General features: G+C 44.7%; 2 long non-coding RNA genes and 1 pseudogene across 2 annotated transcripts; all 3 read left to right on the plus strand.

Annotated features, from left to right (window-relative positions):
• Positions 1 to 2,987: 2,987 nt before the first annotated feature.
• Positions 2,988 to 4,512, plus strand: LOC123152751 (putrescine hydroxycinnamoyltransferase 1-like; annotated as a pseudogene).
• Positions 4,513 to 13,356: 8,844 nt separating this feature from the next.
• LOC123150208 (uncharacterized) lies at positions 13,357 to 14,701 on the plus strand. The gene is made up of 3 exons (XR_006475006.1): positions 13,357 to 13,920; positions 14,383 to 14,551; positions 14,662 to 14,701. It is a non-coding gene; the product is annotated as an uncharacterized lncRNA (long non-coding RNA).
• LOC123150209 (uncharacterized) lies at positions 14,699 to 16,289 on the plus strand. Its single transcript, XR_006475007.1, has 3 exons — positions 14,699 to 14,758; positions 15,577 to 15,705; positions 16,197 to 16,289. It is a non-coding gene; the product is annotated as an uncharacterized lncRNA (long non-coding RNA).
• The last annotated feature ends 5,600 nt before the right edge of the window (positions 16,290 to 21,889 follow it).

Consider the following 21,889-nt stretch of genomic DNA (forward strand, 5'->3'; position numbering starts at 1 on the left):
TCTCCAAGGTGTGCACTAGTCCATGCCTTGTCTTCTTATTAGCTTTTACTTACTCATACATACGGAGTACTAATCAAATCCAGATATTGTTATCCTGTTTATAAAAAATCTATTGTGTATAGAAGGTATGTACGCTTGCTGAATTTCACCATAATATTATATGATCGCTGGTGCACTAGTGAGTAGTTACACAGGTCTGATATCCCATCAAAAAAAATTAGAGTCTATAGAGACAAAGATTCAAACAGCTCCATTCTACATTGTGGTCTGCTAAAATTGGCTTGTTTGTGCCCCATATTCTTAGGCATTTTTTGTATATATAGTGATCTAAACGATCTTATATTTCTTTACAAAGGGAGTACCTGTTTCCCTGTAAGATCAGGTACTGTTCAGAAGCTTAGCATCATATTGTATATGCTAATGTCTGTAAAAATGGTTTGTGAGTTACTCCCTCCTTCCTAAAATCTTAGGCGCCCAAGATTTTCCCAAAAATCCCAAAATCTTAGGCGCCTAAGCCTCTTGCCTGTACTACCTCTCCCGTACAGTTAGTTTCAGCTAACTATCGCTAGTCCTAGGCCGATCTCACGTTGTGGTTAGACAACCTGCACCTCGAGCAGTTGGGCCTTTTCTTCCTGCACGCTATGGAGCTGGCCCGTTTGCTGATTTCCTAGATCAGTCAACCACCGGCCTATGCGGTTAGAGGAGATCGTGCATGAATATGCAACAAATACGATGTCTTAACAACAACCAGCCGTACGCTAATTTTCATGCCATATGATGTGGTTAGGGTGGGAACTAGTTAGCAGAGCAAGTGGAATTGGTGTTTGCATATGTTCAAAGTCCAGCGGCAGCTAGCCTTGAAGTGGACATTTCGAAAGGAGCACCTTTCGGTGGCAAAATATTTGCTGGGAAGAGCGGCAGTGGAGACAAGGAATAGGATGGCTCCTCTGGTGTGTTATGTCTGTAAATTTGCCATGTGATGGTGACCAGATCTGAAAGAAATGAGAGCCATTCCAAAAACCGAGACTAGCGGTCCCTTGATTTTAACTAGTGATAAAGTTCAACATTGGGTTTTTTGTGAAACGAAAGGCTGTGTGGAGCTGTTTGTTTGTTTGTTTATCTGTTTGTCTATGTGTCTTTAATGAATGGATCACAGGCGTACTGAACCATTTTTATAGCGTTCTCAAAAACAACTTGACTTGGTTGCATCTTGAATGAACTACTACATTATTCCAAAGGCCGTCCTCACCCGAGCCAATGATCCAACTCACACGTGGCCGCAGCTCAATGGACTAAATACGAGGACTTAGACCATGTTTTTTTAGGGACCTGAGAGACGATGTTTGATCATGCTATAGACAAGGGTGTTTAGCAAGGTCTGGTGATTTAAATATGACAGATCAACTGATCCATCGGTGACTTATGTAGCCAATGGGGAGCCACAAACGTCTGAAAAGGACACAATGCTAGTTTTTTGTTTGCATTTTGAACCCTCCAAGATTAGAGAGCATCATTAAGCTCACGTGGTACACTGATCAATGAGGTGGTATCCAAGAAGAGTAAATTGAATATACCTCAAGACTCAGATTCGAGTGAGCCCACGACTTGAGTATTGAGATACTGTTTTTTGGACTTCGAGTGATGCGTATTCATAACTCCGTTGTTACTTCAATAAGTTTAAAACTAAAGAAATTGTTGACTCCTAAAAGGTATTTATCTCAACCGAAATTCAAATGTGCAATAAGTAAATTGCTCGTGCACTGCACGCAGCCAGTGTGCTAGTTCATGGAGGGAAACTAATAAGGAGGCCTCTGCCAGGTAGCTGCCAGTTGAACTAGATGTGTGATCTCGATCAATTAGATTTGACGGTAGTGCCATGGTTGCCCGTGCTAGTGATCATGTACTGTGGATCGTCCCATAAAGGGGAGCTGCCCCCTCACCTTAGTAGCCCATCCCACACAGAAAATTTTACTACTAATTCATTATATTTTTCTCAGCTAAACTTGCTGACTAACCGATCTGAACAATAACACAAACATCCATCAAGTGGCAACGGGGGTAAAAAGGAGGCTCAACAGTTCAACTGAAATGAGAACCATCAAGTGGCATCTCGAGTCTTGAACTTTCATTTATCTTTGCCATGTGATGGTGTCTAGATCCAAAATTGAAACGGGAGCCATTAATTAAAGCCCGGAACTAGCAGTCTGTTTCTTTCTTTTTAGGGTAGCAGCCCCTTAATTTCAGCTAGTGGTAAAGTTCGTTGTCTGTTCTTTCTTCCGTGATGAACTGTCCGCACCGGTTCTACATTTGTTTCTTTGTGGACTGAGGAACTGAGAAGGAAGGGGATTTCAACTAGTGGCAGTCCGTCGCTTCGTCGGTGGGGCTTTTGTGGAGCAGAAGGCTTTGTAGAGCTGTGTGTCTGTTTGTTTGATCCTTTAATGTGAAAATAGTTCTCTACTCTGTTCAATCGATAAGGACAAAAAGGTTCGTGGCCATTTGCAAACTGAACCTTTTTTTTTGCTTTCTCTTTTCTGGCCATGTTAACTTGTTGGCCTCTATAATGAACTACCCCTTCCATCTCAAAATGTAAGATCATTTTTTATCTTATATTTTGAGACAGAGAGAGTATAATATTTGAAAGGCTGGCCTCCAAGGAGATGCTTACTTTCTTTTAAGATTAGTAGGTGTAGACTTGGACGGGCCAACCATTCGAACTCACACGGGGCCAGAGCTTAATGATGATTAAGAAAACTTTATCATTTTTTTAGAGACTTGCAAGATGTTTGATCGTCTGTATTTTAAAGCTAGAAGAGACGAGGGTGGTTAGTAAGGTGTAGTGAGTAAAATATGCCAGGTCGATCGGTGACTTATCCAGCCAATGGGGAGCCATCTTTGTCTTTAAATCATTGCTGCTCGGTGCCCATTTCTATCAGAGTAGCACTAGAAGAAAGAAAGAGAACGGGGGAGGAGAGCAAGAAAGAGGAAGAATGGCCGCCAGTGAGGAGGGGGTGCGGGTGGTAGAGTCCTGCTTTGTAAAGCCGGCCTCAGACACACCGAGAAAAGCGATCTGGCTCTCGCCACTCGACATCATGCTGGCCAGAAGAGGCTACACTCCACTCATCCACTTCTACCGCCCTTGTGTCGACGAAACCAGTACCCAACACTTCTTTGACGTGGCTAGGTTGAAGACTGCGTTGAGCAAGGCCCTTGTGGCCTTCTACCTCATGGCCGGCCGGCTTAGGCTGGGTGCCCATGGCAGGTTGGAGATTGACTGCAATGGTAAGGGCATGCTCTTTCTTGTGACCTACTCTCGTCTCACCATCAATGACTTTCGCGACTTCAAGCCATCACCAAAGCTAAGGAGGTTGTTTGTTCCCCGCATGGACGACTCATCCAACATCCTCTGCGCCACCCAGGTTTGATTCTTTCTTAAGTAGGCACTGAAAGAGCTAAAGCACACAAAGAAGTATCCTCAATCCAAGCAGGCCCTTTGTTTTTCTTTCTTCTCACCAAATCAATTATATTGCAATAGCACAAACATGCTTACATATGGTATCAACAAGCAAGTAATATGTGCAACATGCAAATCCATATATGTATGCAGGTAACATTCTTCAAGTGTGGTGGAGTGGCCTTAGGGACGGCAACGCACCAAGGCGCTATGGACGGAACTGCGGCGTTTCACTTCTTCCAGACATGGTCAGCCTTCTCCAGGGATGGCGACCGGGATGTGGTGAAGCTCCCCTACCTTGACCGCACCCTCTTGTGCGCGCGCGACCCACCCATTATTCATCCGGACACCCTCTCCCTATTCTGCCTCAAGACAACAAACTTGTCCCAGCCGCCGGCGCCAAGGCCTGTCGTTGTCAACGAGGTTTTCACCCTCCGCAAGGATCAAATTTCCGCTCTTAAGCACATGTGTGGCGGCGGCGGCGTGAGCACCTTCAGCGCCGTGAGCGCATACATGTGGCGGTGCATGTGCTTAGCCCGGCGGCTACTGCCAGACTCCACGACGCGCCTAGAGTTCCCGGCCAACTTCCGACGCGGCATTGCGCCACCGCTCCCGGACGTCTACTTCGGCAACGCGATGTTGCAAGTAAGTGTCGCCGACAAAACATGGGACGTCGTCTCAGGCAATCTAGCCCAGGTCGCACACCGGATCAGAGACACTCTCAGCCGGGTGACCGACGAGCTGGTGCGTTCGGCGGTCGACTACCTCGAGCTCGACCTGGCAGAGAGGGACAACCGCCCGGCTATCGGCGTTCTGCCAGCGACGGACCTGTGTGTGGTCAGCTGGCTCGGCATGCCCTTGTACGATGTGGATTTCAGCTGGGGAAAGCGTTCGCTATGTTGCGTGCCGAGCAAAACCGCGGAGGTTTCGTGCTCATGATGAACAGCGCGCAGGGGGATGGCAGCATGCGCCTGTCCATGTCCATAGAGGCTGCAATTCTCGAGGAGTTCCAGCGTTTGTTCTATACAAAGCTCGACACCAAGGTGCATTCCAAGTTCTAGCCGGCTGTACACACCTCCGTTATTTCTGTCGTATGATTTTGTTTCACTTGATGGAGAGCTAATTATTTGTATACATATGTCTCGTAGTGTATTAATTGAAGATATGCTCAGGTGTTTAGCCAAGGGAGATAATCTGGGGTGTAAATGTAGTAGATACTTCTAAGAATTTTAAAGTTGGATGAAATTATTATATACTCATAAACTAGCAGGATTGCCGGCTAGCTAGATTGATTATATATATATATATATATATATATATATATATATATATATATATATATATATATATATATATATATATATATATATATATATTTATATTTATATATTTATATATTTATATTGTTCTGACATTTGTGTGTAGATCGGCAACTAGCTAACCGATACTTAACTTTAATATATGTCCATATGTCCACATTGACCTTGCTGATATGTGGTTCAAAATATGTAAAACTAGCGGGGTGACCCGTGCATTTGCGAGGCTAAATTGGTTATGTTATTAAATTTGTGGGTATTTATATACTTATTTATTATGTAGGTTCAAATCACTGGATGAATAATATTTGAAATGACAAAAGAAAACTTGTAGCCATAATACATGATGCAAAATATACTTGGATTCACTTCTCGGAATGTTATTATTTATTATTTTACTTTTTGCGTGAAACCTTTCAATCTATTCATTTCAATCATGGCAGTATAACAAACACCAAAAATAATAAGAATTATGTTCATATCCGTAGACCACCTAGCGATGACTACAAGCACTGAAGCGTGACGAAGGCGCGCTGCTGTTATCGCCCCTCCCTCGTTGGAGCCGGGCAAAATTTATTATAGCAGACTGTCAGTAAGTCGTCATTCTAAGGCCCTATAGCACCAGCGCACCACAACGGCAGCCGCCGCTAATGAAGAGTAGCGTAGCTCGGAAGGATCCAACCTAAAGACACACGAACGTAGATGAACGATGACCTGATCCAAGCAAATCCACTGAAGACAGATCCGCCGAGACACACATCTACACACCCACCGATAATGCTAAATGCACCACCGAGACGGAGGCTGGGTGGGGAGAACTTTACTCCATCTTCAGGGAGCCACCGCCGCCTCGCCTTTTTGAGAAGGACACAAACCCTAACAAAAATCGAAGAAACATCTAAAAACGAAGCCCTCCCGCCAGCAAGGGCGAGGATCCACCGTGCCGCATGGCCCTAAGGCCACCGGAGACGAGGCGAGCCGACGGTAGTGCCGACGGAAGCCGGAGGAACCCTAAACTTTTCTTGAAGAGGAGGCAAAGTGCAAAGCGTAAGCCGACGCGCCTTATTTATCACACTAGTGGTTGGGGCCCGCCATTACGGGCAGCTTGAGAGAAAGGTATGCGCACCTCACCATCATGTCAAAAAAATTTAAAAATATTCTCGTGTCATGTGGACATCACAACCATCTTAAAAGGAAAAAGAAAAAACCTAGAAAAACTTCGCTCAAAAAAAGTCTCCCTACCATTTAAAAAACTATTAAAAATACTTTCTCACAGTGACCAACCAGCATGCGCCACATGGCGTAGCTGGTTGGCCACCATGCTAGCGCCTCTTAATGGGTTTAATGTAAATTATCGTTGTTATTCATACTAGATGATTGTGGGAATTAATTGTAATATATTTTAGTCATACTTGGTTGTGTGAAACTTGGATATTTGGACCAATAATATGCGTGAACCTCAATACCTTTTTTTTGAATTTTGGTGTACTATTGGTCTTTGACAGTGCACTCAGAGAGCTTATCTGACAAAATATAATGTTGGGACCATGATAAGCTCCGCTGCCATTGATGCAACAAAAAAATTCATGTATATTTCCATGAGTAAATTGCAGGAAACCACTACTTTGGAGGCTAGGTTTGCAAAAAACATCGCGTCTTGTGTAATCATTTTGCAAAAACCACTGAACGGCGGATCTGGCTCTGTTAAGTGTGTTTATGACAGACGGGGCCCGTTTTCTGCTTACGTGGCATAACCATTTCAGTTTAATGCAAAAACGCCCCCCAACTTTCTCCCCCTGCTTCCCACCCTCCAACCACGCCACATCCTTTCCCCTCGCTCCCAACCTCCCTTCCCCCGCCACTGGCAAGCGTGCACACGAGCTCGGCGCCACCCCTCCTTCCCCGGGTCGCCGCCTTCGTGCCCCCAACCGAATCCGGCCACATCGGCCTCCATCGTCCCGCCAGGGCACTGGATCCGGGAATGCCTCAGCCAGCTCGGCGTGGTGAGCGTGTGGCATCGAGATGAAGGAGAACATACAAGGGTCAGTACCAGAGCCCGACACCGGCAGGAAGGGCGCCACAGGGAGTCATCGTTGCCGTTCCTCGACAAGGGCGTTGCAACTGGGGTAGCCCGAGCAGCGACCAGAGTAGTAGGGCCGCCCTGGGGAAGAAGAGGGTGGGAGGGCGAGGAAGACGGCCTGGGAAAGAAGAGGGCGGGAGGGGCGACGACCAGACCAGCAGGGGCGGCCTGCCGTTCCTCGACGCTCTAGCTGTCGCCGATGCACCGGGATGACGTGTGCGTGCAGCTGGAGGGGAGGACCTCCCGATCTAGCAATGCGCGCGTGAACCGCGCCTCCAATCGCCCGGCATTCAGTCCCGCCCACCATAGAACGAGGCGCCGGGGAGGACCTCACTAGTAGAAAACAGGGGCTTTGGTTGGGGCCTGGCCAGCCCATTAGTCCCGGTTCAGTCACGAAGGCCTTTAGTCCCGGTTCCAGCCACGAACCGGGACTAAAGGCCCCCTTCTGTCCCGGTTCCAGCCACGAAGGCCTTTAGTCCCGGTTCCAGCCACGAACCGGGACAATGAGTTGCCCATATATACCCCATCGCCGCAGCAGAGCGGCCCATACTGCTCTGTTTTTTCTGGCGGCAAGGGGAGAGCTTTGTGGTGCTCTAGCTCACCTCCTATGCACATGAGGTGTTCGATGAAATGCCCGAGCCACACTAGTTAAGCTTTCTCCTCTCGAAGCTCGACCTCCAAGCTCCATTTTCTCCGAGATTTGTCTAGGTTTAGCGGTCTGTCACGTCCCGTCCCCGTCTTCACCGCCGTCGATCGCCCGCGCCGATCTCGTCGCCGGCACCACCGTGGCGAGCCTCTTGTTCTTATCTTCTTTCTGAAAGAACAAAATTGTTACTTTAGATAGATACTTGTCTAATTTTCTTACTTTTATTATTGCTTGTTATTATATAGTGCGATGGTTTTGGTATCCGCCCCCGTCGGCCCTCGTCCTGTCTATGATTCGGATGTGGTATATATTATCTTTTATAACTATTTGGTTCTTTTATTGTTTATGACAATTATGCCGACCAACGTGACATAGATTTTATTTATCTAGGAGGTATGTGAACCGGAAATTCCAACCGACCCTATTGTCGAGAGGTTAAATTTAGTTGAAGAAGAAAACAAGTACTTAAAGGAAAAAATAAAAAATTGAGGAGGAGAAGATGATATTGGAGTTGCGCGCATGTTGCGGATGTCGTCGATGATCATAAGATCAAGATGGATGCAATGCATTTGAATATTAGAAAGATTAGAAAATATGACATTCATACCGAGGCTTGGTATCATTATGCCGTTGGATCAATTGTTACCTTGGTTGCGATTATGATCGCATTTGTTGTTGCATTGAAATGTTTTACATAGTTTCAATGTATGGTTTAATTAGATGCTCTGGAGAGCTATATGTTGTTTAATCAGAACTATGTATGTACTTTGGTTTTAATGTGATAATGAACTTCTATTAATTTGATCACTTATCTATCCATGATGTTCTGTAATGGTTATTGACACACTTAATTATATATAATGCACGCAGATGAATCGGCAATGGATGTACGGTGACAGACACACCTCCGAGTACGTTAATGGCGTGCATAATTTTCTCGAAGTGGCTGAGGCAAACAAGTGGAATGGTTTTATGTGCTATCCATTCCCTAGCTGTGGGAATACGAGGTCTTACTCTGACACGGAAACCCTTCACACCCACCTGCTTTATAAGGGTTTCATGCCACACTATAATGTTTGGACCAAGCACGGAGAAATAGGGGTTATGATGGAAGATAGCGAAGAAGAAGAGGACGATGACAACTATGTGCCCCCGGAATACAGTGATGCTGCAATGGGGGGAAGCTGCTGAAGATCAAGAGGAACCAGACGATATTGTGCCCGATGATGATCTCCGCCGGGTCATTGTTGATGCAATGAGACAGTGCGAAAGTCAAATGGAGAAACTGAAGTTCGATCACATGTTAGAGGATCACAAAAAAGGGTTGTACCCCAATTGCGAAGATGGCAACACAAAGCTCGGTACCATACTGGAATTGCTGCAGCGGAAGGCAGAGAATGTTGTGCCTGACAAAGGATTTGAGAAGCTACTGAAATATTGAAGAAGAAGCTTCCAAAGGATAACGAATTGCCCGACAGTACGTGCGCAGCAAAGAAGGTCGTATGCCCTCTAGGATTGGAGGTGCAGAAGATACATGCATGCCCTAATGACTGCATCCTCTACCGCGGTGCATACGAGGTTTTTAACGCATGCCCGGTATGTGGTATATTGCAATATAAGATCAGACGAGATGACCCTGGTGATGTTGACGGTGAGCCCCCTAGGAAGAGGGTTCCTGTGAAGCTGATGTGGTATGCTCCTATAATACCACGGTTGAAACGACTATTCAGAAACAAAGAGCATGCCAAGTTGATGCGATGGCACAGTGAGGACCATAAGAAAGACGGGAAGTTGAGAGCACCCGCTGATGGGTCGCAGTGGAGAAAAATCGAGAGAAAGTACCGGGCTGAGTTTGCACATGACCTAAGAAACGTATGGTTTGGTTTAAGTGCGGATGGCATTAATCCTTTTGGGAAGCAGAGTAGCAATCACAACACCTGGCCCGTGACTCTATGTATGTACAACCTTCCTCCTTGGATGTGCATGAAGCGGAAATTCATTATGATGTCGGTTCTCATCCAATGCCCTAAGCAATCTGGCAAAGACATTGATGTGTACCTAAGGCCATTAGTTGAAGAACTTTTACAGTTGTGGATTGGAAAAGGTGTACGTGTGTGGGATGAGCACAAATAGGAGGAATTTGACCTGCATGCGTTGCTGTTTGTAACCATCAACGATTGGCCTGCTCTCAGCAACCTTTCAGGACAGACAAACAAGGGATATCACGCATGCTCGCACTGTTTAGCTAACACCAAAACTATATACCTGAACAAATGCAGGACGAATGTGTACCTGGGCCATCGTTGATTTCTTCCGACCAACCATCAATGTCGAAAGAAAGACAATCATTTCAAAGGCGAGGCGGATCACCGGAAGAAGCCCGCCATGTGTACCGGTGATCACGTACTTGCTATGGTCAATGATTTACAACAGCATCATTAGTCGAGGATAACGATAGGACAACAAGGTAATATTGGTAACCCGAAAAGCTGTAAACAGGCGAGGTCAACAAATCACAATGCATCAATTGAAAATGTACCATAGTAATAAACATGCAATGAGATTATGACAAACGTGATTGTTTTCGTATTTGACATGATTACCATGAGGAGAGGTGTTTTTATTACATGATTGAAGGAAGTTTAGCTAAAGTGGAAATGCTAGGGTGATCAAGTTATAGATGCCACATGTCGCCAATGATGGATTGTGCTTATTGGACGCCGTAGTTGCGGGGTAAAGGTCACCATGACTATTGGATCTATTGAAGATTCTACAAATTCTTAGGTCCATGACAGTAAAACCGAAGGGATCAAATTCAATGATGTAATCATTATCACACCATCGAATTTGACCCGTTTGGTTTTACTATGAACGACCTACAACTTGACGAACCCTAATGAGATCCAATAGTCTTGGCAACCTCTGCCCGTTCTTTAGTGACTTCGATGTCCATGAAGACATCACCATCGGCGGCGAACCATGGCAAAACTTTTGCTTCAATCGTGTAATAAATACACCTCACCTCATATTTGTGAATCATGTCAAATAGGAAGGCAACCACAATTGACATTTTCTCTCAATGTTTATTACTACTACACCTTTTCGACTAATACACTGTGATCTATGGACATCACCTAGATACTTGTAGCTTCTCGGGTTACCGACAATATCGCATTGTCCTTCGTGATTTCTCCCACTACTCGTGGACTTTCTCCCTGTGTCACAAATCCAACACCTCGCTACCCTCCTTCGCTTCTTCACATACATTCTCACACAATTTCATGTACCCATCCAATGCATCTACTGCCGTGAACTTTTTTCTGGACATGGCACTTACTTTACGCTATATTATTCCTAAACCTCACTTCAAAACATAAAAATCAAGCGGCTCATATGCACTATAGAAGACATCTCATGTGTCCTACTGTGCCATGACCATCTCCACCTCACCCAATTATCGGTTGAAGCCTCACAAATTCTTGCCTTCATTCTCAACCCCCAACCCTCCTCCATCCAGTTTCAAACACCATATTTTTGCCTCTTTGTCCACCATCCTACCTATGATCATATGCGCATGTTCGGCTCCCTCTGCTTTCCAAACCTCTCCGCCACTGCTGCCACCCCCCCCCCCCCCCCGGCACAAACTCTTACCTCGCTCCACACATTGTGTGTTCTTCGATTACTCCCTCAAACACAAGAACTATCGATGCATCGATCTACGAATGCACAAAGTTCTTATTTCTCGCCATTTGACAATTGATGAACATATTTTTCCTACATTGTAGCCACTTTCGATCGCACCAGATCCATTCACCACCAAAGATCCCAGACCCCAAATCTCCCTTGGAAAATGAATTAGGGGAGATTCTTTCATTTTTATTTGCAGGAAGTTCAAGATAATTGGCCAACTAGAAAATAGTATAATCTACTTCATCCGATAGAAAGCGTCATGGCAAGAAGAGAGCTTACGAAGGGATGTGGTGAGGAATTCATCCGTTGCCGCGTTGGATGCATTTGATGGGTATGTGAAATCGGATGAGAATGTCTGTGAAGAAGGGATGGAGAGTAGCAAAGTTTTCTGATTTTTATGTAGGGAGAAATTCCATGAGTAGTGGGAGGAATCGTCAAGGGAGAACGAAGTAATATTGGCAACCCGCAAAGCTGCAAATAGGCGATGTCGAAAAATCACACTATATTAATTGAAAAGGTTAGCAAATGCACATGGAGAAAATGGTAAACGTGATTGCTTTAGTATTTGACATGATTAACGTGAGAAGAGGTATTTTTATTACATGATTGAAGGAAGTTGGCTAGAGTAGACAGATATTTATTGCTAGGTTGGTCAAGCCGTTGATGCCACAGGTCGCCAACAACTGAGAGGACTCACTGGATGACACAGTTGCTGGAAAATGTGTAGAGGTCGCTATGACTATTGGATCTCATGAGAATTCTCCAAATTGCTAGGTCCTTTTCGGTAAAACCTAAGGTTTCAAATTCATCGATGGATATTTTTTGCATAATCAAATTCGTTTTCCCTTACAATGCCATCAACTAAAAAGGTAACTCGCAAACTAATTTTATAGACATAAGAGCATGTCTAACAGAGCCCTCAAAAACTCAACATTCAAAACCAATTTGAGGGCCGAGAAAATGTCGTTTTGAAGGCCAAAAATCCTTGGCGCAGATCAGTGCCCTCAAACCAACCCTCAAAACAGGGCACTGATCTGCGCCCCGGCTTGCAAGCTGCTTCTCCTTGCGCTTGGGAGCAGCCGCGGTGGAGGTTGCCGGCTTGGCGGGCTTCGCCACCTTCGCTGCGGGGGCGGGCACGGGCGGCTTGCTTGGCACGATGTGGGTGCCCGCCCGCCTCTGTTTTTGGCCGATGTGGGTGGCCACCACCATCTCCGCCACGGCGGCGTCGGTCGAGGTGGCCGGAGGCGGGAGGCGCGGGGCGTGGGCGGGCATGGGCATGGGCGCGGATGAAGCCGGCGGCGGAGGAGCGGCGGAGGGGGTGGCCGGGGGGCTGGAGGGGCTCCATGGCCGGCGGCGGCGACAAGAACGGGTGGCGGCGGCGCGGATGAAGCCGACGGTGGGGAGAGGAGGCTTGGGAATTTTCCCTCCCGTGCACGAGTTGCCCAAGTGAGAGTTGGGCCTTCAACTTGCCCCAAACCCTCACTAGTGCAGGTTGGCCTCGAACTTGAGGGTTCGGCCTGATTTTTTTTTTGAGGGTTTAGGGATTTGAGGGTACTGATCTGCGCCTTTTTTTGCTCAACCCTCAAACTGGCGGTTATTTTGAGGGTTTGACCAGTTTGAGGGCTCTGTTAGACATGCTCTAAATGTATACGATAGAATGTGAAGCTTCTGAGTAATTCTCTTCTTTTTAATTAATCGATGAGGCAAATCTTTTGCCTCTGTTTCAAAAATAAAATGCTATTTGCAACCAAGCAAGAAAAAATACAGTAAATATCGAGAAATAAGGATGACGGTCATCCTCCAGCCTCCTCAGCCGTTCGGCTTTCTGGCCGTTGGATCTGGTGGCTTGATCGGATCTGGGCCGTCAGATCGAGCCCTGGGTTGCCCTCGCCCATTGGATCGAAGAGGTGCTCCTATAGCAATGAACAGTTTCACCCCACTGTAAAGATCCCGTGCCATCGCACGTAAATCTTGCCCCCCGCCAAGGGCATTTTCGTAATTTTGCTATGGGGTATAAAAGCCTAATGCCCATAGGGTTTCTCCCCAATCGTCTTCCTCCCTCTTCCTATTCACGGAGGGGGAGCCGCCGCCCCCCCCCCCCTTCCAAAGCTCGCGCTCCTCCTCTCTTCCCCGCCCCCCTCGCGCCGCCATGGTGACTTCACCAACGTCTGAACCCAGGCGGCGGCGGGCAAGAAGCAGCAGAAGACCACCAAGGCGCCGAGGGAGAAGAAGGCGAAGGCAGAGGACGAGAGTGCGTGGAGGAGCCCGACGTGGAGGAGGGCGAGATGGCCACCTTCGGGGAGCAGCAGAACGAGCAGGGGCACGCAGCGGTGGCGGCCAAGAGGCGAATGGCGCAGCCGACCAAGAAGGCCAGGAAGCCAGAGTTCCTCGGCGAGCCCGTCCCCGCCGACGAAGCCTGCGCCAACTGGCCGCAGCGTTACCAGTGTGCCTCGCCCATGAGGTACGCATTGGACCCGTCGCCCATCCGACTCGCCCTGACCCTTCTCCTTCCCGCGCCGGTCGGGCTGATGTGGACGCGGTTGCGAGCTTGACGTGAGACCAGACGCAAGGAGGCAGCGTGGAGACAGGCCACCGCCGGTCGCCCACCACCGGAGCTTTTGCCCTCTGCGCCGTCTCCTCCATAACCTCATCCGCGTGCACGGCTGCTTTCTGGAGGGCCGCCACTGGGATCCACGGGGTGCGCCTCCACCCCCCTGCAGCTCCATCATGTGTGATGGTAAGCGACCTGAACATAGCAATCAACAATTCCCCCTGCGGTTCCATGCGTGCTTCATTAGTGATTCCTAACCAATTAGCAATTCCGTCTAATCAGTGGAATTTAGTTAGGAGTACTCACTGTATTTCTGCTAATGGAATTCAGTATGTGTCAAAAATTCAGTCTGCATTTCTGCTCATGGAATTTTTGGATAGTTATGACTTTTGTAATCCAAAATATTGTTCTTCATTCTTCTTGCATGAGTAATTTATACTGTATGATGCATTATCAAAGAGTACTGTCGAGATAATTTAACTGAAATCTGAGTTTATAAGCTCAAATTGTTCCAGTTCAGTTTATAAGCAATTTTTATGGTCACTGTTACTGCAATTTTCATGATCCAATTTCAGTTTGTAAGCTCAAATTGTTCCTGTTCCAGTTCCAAATTGTGCTGGAGTACTCACTGTACTTGTTCCGAAGCAGGGCGCCGATCTGCAGGCTTGAGCTTGAGCTCCTTGGCGTCCTTCCTCGAGTTGGTGGCCCAGCTCGCCGGCGTTCTGAGTACGGCCTCGGCTACAAACTCTGACGGTGAGTTTCAAACCCAATTCCGCTGCCGCACTGATCGATCTGGCCTTGTTGGGGATGCTCCCTGGTAAAATTTGAAGACAATCACAGAATAACTGTATTCATATTATGAATGGTTTCTGCAATTTACACTGGGGAATTCAGCTATTGAGCAGATTATTGGTTTAAAATTTGCAGGATAACTGTACCATACCCATTCCAGTGGGAAGCACCGACTTTTCATGCTGCTGAATGCTTTGCCATGATGGCAGCTGCTTTTGTTGCTCTTGTGGAGGTACTGTGGATAACTGATGATATTTAAGTAGATACAAAGCATTGCTATGTCTAAGGCATCAAGTATCCTTTGAATAACACTCCCTGTTTTGTTCTATTTTTCTACTGCTGACGGGCGTGCGAATTAAGGTTCAGGGTGTGCCTTGGACTCAGGATTCTTACTATTTTTGTACTGGATGTGGTGGTCTTGTTAGTTAGTCAGTGCCTCGTATGGTTAGGATGCATATCCGGTTAGAACAGAGTCATTCATGCATTCTTATAATATTTTCATGTGTATTTATTTGTCTGAGGTGTGTTTAGCTAGTTTCCCTTTGGCCATTTTCATTACATAAAACAAACATTATGGTCGTCATGTAACCAAAGTATTCATTGCACATATTTTGTGCTATACAACTTGTTCTTTCTTTCCTACAAAACTCCTATTTTTTATTTGAAGAGCACCAATGAATTTTCATTACACATGAAAGGAATTACTGCGACTACCTGACACCTGAGTATTCAGTGTTTGTCTTTCAAGGTCTACGTCTTAAAAATAAGTTCAACTATTCATTATACAAGGAATTACAATTGGTAGCATGTAACTTGACTCCTATCTGTCCCATAAAGTAGTGGCATTGTTGCCGCTTGTCCCTTATCTTCACACTTCATTTGTTGAAGTCCTTGCTTCTTTGTTTCTGTGTCGTATTAGCTGAATAAATGCAAAATGCACGATGAAATTTTCTGTAGGGTGCTGCTGCGGTATGTCAAGAGGAAATAATTATATTTTCCTATCCTTATGTTTACTCCTAAAAATAGCTTTTGATTTTGTTCTTCTGCCAGACCTTGAAGCTCCCAAAATGCAAACACCAGGAGATAGGGATGTCAAACTGAAACAAAGAAGCCCATGACCGGTCTCATAATTTTACCAATAGTACCGCCATCAGCCGCAAAGACGGCAAGCTCAAGCAGGTGAGCTGTGTGTCTCTTATGCGTTTTATATCTTGGCTTGAAGTTCACAACCAGTTCGTAGTTATTCTCAAATAATTTTTCCTTTTGTTGTGCAGATGTGCGCATGTTTTTCTTTTTAATGAGAATCCCTTTTCAAATTGTTTTGATGTTTTGTGTTACTGATTTTTCTTCCTTTTGATGTCCTCTGCATCCTATGGTGGTGAGATTATGTTATGAATTGGTGGTTGATAACATAACATAACACTGTGTTTAGTAGACGAATTTCCTCGTATTGCTCACATATTATTGGTTATTGGTCCATACATACAAGATATTTTCCAAGAATTGGAATAACAATTGGAATAAAGGATCTATCTTTCTCCACTTCGAAGAAAAATACAAGCAACCCTTCCTCTTATTAATCATATGCCTCCGTAATGTGTCTTCATAGCCTGTGTCATTTGGTTACGTAAAGTTTTCTGCTCTGCAATTTACTTTTGTTTGTCTGGTAGGCCAATGAAGGTTGAGGTTTCGACTTCTACTGGAATACAGTTCTTCTAATCTCTATACAGGGCTCAAGAAATAGAAAGCGACTCGTGCTTCAAGTACCAAGAAAATAATTTCCTTGCAAGATAAGACAAATCTATAAGCTTCTCCATTTGTAACGCCAGCGCTAGCATAAATGTCATGTTCTCTGTGATCTTCTTTTCAGTTCTTCATGTGTACATTATTGTGCTGCTGGTCTATTTACTCAATTCTCTTTTGATTCTAGAAGCCTGATGCTTTGTCTCTTTGAAATAAAACTAATATGTCATTGCTAGCATGTATGTGGTGTTTCTTTGGATTCTTGCGAGCATTTAGGGTTAAAATATATTATCATTGGAATTGATAAATCAATGTGCCTTGCATGACACAGCGCTACGGCTATGAAGATGACGTGTTGAAGAAGCACACGTGTTGAAGAAGCACCATCGGCTTCAGTGTCACCGTCCTCCTCGGCATACAGAAGACACTCCCAAGTCGTCTCTGTACTGCATCCAGGTATACCAGATGCTACTACTGTTCTCAACTATATCTATTGTTACGTGATTAATTAAAACTCAGCTCTTGAGGTTTACATAGATGGACTGAAAAGATAGTATAATTTTACAATGTATTCCATCTTCTTTTGCACCTATTAACTTTTATTGGCCTTTATTTGCATTTGTCCTCAAATAAATTGGACATGACCTGATCTAAGCCATAATTCATCATTGATTGCATAGGAGTAGGCTGCGGTGACAAACTGTCCAATACCGCACCATTTCTTATCATGTTGGTTACATGTGTTTGTTACATTCATTTCATCTGTAATAATCTCTCTCTTCTTTTGTACAATTCCTTCTGGTTAAGATTTCTTATTGTTGTGGCAAATCTTAATTGCTTGGGTTGTCACTGCTGTGAAATATATTGCTATATTTTAAGATTGGAGAGTTTCTTTTCAAACTCAGCCTATGTCATGAGCTACTTGGTTCCTTCTCATTACTGAGGATGCATGGATTGGAGAGATTATGGATGAGGACTGAATTATGTGTAGCTATGATATCTTATAATTTTGGTCATTTGTGTAGCTATGATATCTTACAAGAGTTCCTGTGTATATATTTTGGTCATCTGTATCAGAATAAGGAAGCACCTTTAATTGTACAGCTTTCAGGCCCATTGTTTGGAATTTTATGCAGTTTCTTTTGATGGGAATATTTAGTATGTTGTGTTCTAATGGACACGAATTATGGATGAGGGCTGAATAATGTATAGCTATGATGGGTGTTCTCATTCTGTGACTCATCATTGAGAGATAATAGTAGATGAATGATTAATCATGGCTTTCTTTTGTATAACATATTGAAACTTGGCCCTTTTGGTATATCATGCCACATTGGTTGACTGGTCATTTTCTTTGGTTAATCTTCCTGCACTGACCACTTGGTGTTGTTGATGGCGCAGATTGCAAAGGATGGCGAGGTTGAGCGTTTGAAAGTAGAAAGTCCATATCCACAGCGGCATCAGCGCTTCGTCGTCGACCTCATCCGCGACCGTCCTCGAGGTCGCCCATGGCGGTCCGGTCCGGCCCGGCAGCAGCCATGGACGGAGACGCCCGAAACCCTAGCCCTCCAAGGATGCGCGCCGGCTGCAGGCCATCTTCGGCGAGCTCATCCACAGATCTTCGTCTATGGTGCGTGTGCATGATCCCTAGACCCCTTGTCTTGTTGCTGAGATGGGGAGAAGAGGCAAGGGCGTATGGTGGTGGGTAGGGGGGCTCAGGCGTCACAGAGATAAAGAAGGCCATAATGTTTTTCTGCTGACTTCTCTCTTGCTGCTCCTGCAGGTTGTTGGCTCGCCCGTGCTTTTGGCGCTGATGCGGATGATGATGATGCAGGTTGAGCAATCACTAATGAGATCCAGTCCATGTCTGACACGCATGATTGAGGAACCAAACATGTATGATACATTTTGCTATGGCACAACAACATTCAGACAAATGCATAATGATACTGACTTTTAGTACTGTTGTAATGGTACTGAACATTTAGACAATGTGGTGAGAAGATAAAGAGGAAGCAGGGGTGGTGGGCATGCAATGTTGACGTTGGGGGCGACATGTAGTGGGCAGCGCCAGGGTGAGGGGCTTACAGTTGGAGAGGGCGCAGCGTCCCCTACAACACAGGAAAAGCTGGCCAGAGGAAATGACGGCGTTGCTGCAGCTGGCAGATGCCATGGATCGACAGTGTTGCAATTTAGATGTAAGTTTCAGTAGCCTTTGGTCATTGAATTTTCTTTGGAAGCTAAAATATCAGTCTTTGGTTTTGTATATGAGCCCATTAGCTTAGATTGAGATAATTAGAAAATAAGTACAATCATTTGATACTTATAGATAGTGATAACAAAGGTGAAAACTGGACCGGGTGTATGATCTCCAAATTAATGTTGGGATATCTTTATTTGGGGTTTCACTGAGAAGTTGTTCTTTAAAGATTGAAATATTGAATGGCATGGCGATTCCTCTCTGGTGTAGATATATATTATTAGCATATACTTGATAATTGTCAAGATTATCTAGGCGGATATATAAATTGTTGTTTGCTGAGAATTTTCTTTTAAGTGATTGATTGACGCACACCACCCGAAATAACCTTATTCATCTCCTTAGTTGTAATTCGTTCTCTCTAGGTTGCAGACACCTATTAATAAGCAGCTAGATCCAAGGTACCTATGTAAAATTGCTCAGTCATCTTGTTTCAAGATTTCTATTTTTTCTTTGTGATTGTTGATTTCTAAATATGTTCGCACTCTTTGGCACTGCTAAATACACTTCGCCAAAGTCAGGTGTGTAATGCAAGGTCTGCACTTTTTGTTTTTCGATCCTTAGAATATGCCTCAGGATCTACCGCATTGTGTTGTTTAAAGTTATGTGCCACCGCAAAGGAGTTGATGGATCCGGAAGATACTTATCTGAATATTGGTTTAAGTTTGTGCTACTGCAAAGGAGTCATGGATTCAGAAGATACTTTTCCAAATATTTGAGCTTGGCATAAACTATTTCAATGTATGACCTTCGTCTTTGCTTAGACTCGTGTAAAATATGAATTCAACTTTGATCTTACTATTTTGTTTAGACTTGTGGATGCAGTAGTAAACTACATCATTCTTTTGGTATGTCCTTCTGTTAAATTTAAACCTGCCTGTTAATGTATCATTCTCTTATCAATTTTCAATTTGTTGACACTGTTTTCTTGGAGGGATGTCGTGATCATGCAAAAGAGCTATTAAAGAGAGTATATCTGAATGTATTCTATGTATAAACTTTACTTTCTCTTCACTGCTCATCAGCATGGTTTAAGATTATGTGTTTGCAGAAAAACTCAACACCAAAAGCAACTTTATTTCCAGCCGATTATCATTTTCTTGTCGCCCGGCAGGCAACGCGCTCTTTCATAGGAGCCGAAACTGCAAATGATGGGAACTACAAAAAAGCTTTCCTTAATTTGTGTATATGATTTCTGAATAACATGAAAGGGAGAGTTGTTGCTCATATGGTCTAACAGTATGCTTACTACCATCCCTTTGTGAACAGAGGAGTAGTGATAATAAGATTGGTACTTGATGTACAGACTTTCAATTATCACAGAATATGAGTTGAATCTGATCTTTCATATGATCTCAACTTTATTATTCCTAGTCAACATATGTTTTGCCAAATTACTATTAATGCAACTTTGTTTCTCCTAGAGCACTGGTAGCAACCACATCATGAAAGGGTCAACAAACAATGATAAAATTTCAGTGCACTCTCTTGCAACACGATCATGTCACCTGCCAAACCACGAGTGCAAGTTCTGTGTCAAACAAACAATTGGTGAGAGTTTGCCAAGGCAGCAGGGCTCAAAGAGTTTCGGATATGTGTCTTCGCCTTTGAGATTGAAAGGGGGGAACCAGCGCTCACTGTCCATAGGCTTTAATAAGGGTAAGGTATAAGATTGTAAGTGCAATGTCTATACATAGATGATGATATACCATATATCTCATAAGTTGTTTCTATCAGGATCGTGCGAAGTGGCACCTACGAAGTTTATCGACAAGGAAATTGAATGTAGCCACCTATTAGTATGTTGAGCAGCTATGGCTCGATGGTTGTCTCTCTCCTTTATTATGCTCCTGTTCTTATTACTTCCTCTCCAATTATCGCGCTTTTGGTATCGAACTTCATGTCGAGTGGCTGCACTTTTTGTTTCAAACTTCAAGTCGAGTGGCTATCTTTTTGTGGTCTTATGAACAGACTGAAATCAATTCTACCTTATAATCTCATACCAATATTGACCAATGTTATGCCTCTCTCCTGCCACAATTGAATGTTTCTTCTTCAATTTATTGTTATCCTGCACGAATGCGTATGCTAAACTTGGATTCCTACTAACTTAGCATTACATTCTTGAACAAAACGTAGGAATCGGCACCCTCGCGCCAAGGCACGATATCGATCTAGTTGATATATGATGCTGGCAGAGAAGGACCTGATTTTATCAGGAAAAAGTTTCGTATAGAAGAATCTTTGATGATGTGTGCAGGGCATAAACCTAGCAAGTTTCTAGTTTGTAGTGCCAAACTAATGTACCTATTCACCACCGCAGCAACGATCCTATAATATTACGGTGAAATACAGCACATATACACGCCTTTTATTCACAGTAGATTTACGGATTTGACTAGCACGTTCTAGCAACCAACAATGATATAAGAAACAATTTTGGGGAAGAAGATGTACACACCCTGGAGCTGATGATATGGGGGTATTTCATCTTTCACGTCTGAAGAGGTAGACACGCTTGTAGTCAATCTTATCCCTTAGCAAGAACAAAACCGTATACCGACCGGATCCGGTTAATTTGATGGAGACGACACTGATGGCCGAGTCCACCATGCACGACTCCATATCAGGTATCCAGCGAGGGCAAACTTGGCTGTAAATCCACAAGTCAGGACGAACAAGATCAAGATAAGAGAAGAAAAGATGAAGGGAGATGGATGAATAAAGTGGTTGCAAATAGATGGATGAATCGGTGTGTGTACTGACTGACATAGACTCTGTCGAGTGTCGAGGTTTGAAGCTGCAGAAGCGGATCGGGACCAAGAAATTCTTCCGGCAGGCGATGTGCAGGGCCTCCGAGCGACCTCGTCGTCATCGTCGTCCCCCGCCGATCTCTTGGACACAAGGTATCCGATCGACGGTGATGTCTGCCATCGTAGCCACCGCCCCGCATCTGGCAATCGACGGATGGATGCCAACTGCCACCGTGGAGAAGGGAGGCAGATTGGCCACAGGTGATAGGAGGGTACATCGGCGTACGTCGGAGTGCTGACCGATTATATACGGTGCCTGCCGTCGCCACTCGCCACCTACCACCTAGGGTTCAAGTCAAGTGGACGGCTGAGATCGTGCAGGGCTACAGAGGAGGATGGATGGATGGATGGGTGTTTCTGCGCCCGCATCAGATTATTACGCTATTGTCACAAGGAAACTAGCCATGTTTCCCTCAATAAAAATAAAAATAAAAATAGCCATGTTTGTAATTAAACCTACTAGAAGAACGTCTGTGAGTTGCAACGGGGCCACGTTAACTTTAAAAATTCAATATCAATTATGTTCTCATACATATTAAGTGACATT

The sequence above is a fragment of the Triticum aestivum genome, chromosome 7A (assembly GCF_018294505.1).
Source record: "Triticum aestivum cultivar Chinese Spring chromosome 7A, IWGSC CS RefSeq v2.1, whole genome shotgun sequence".
NCBI lineage: Eukaryota > Viridiplantae > Streptophyta > Magnoliopsida > Poales > Poaceae > Triticum > Triticum aestivum.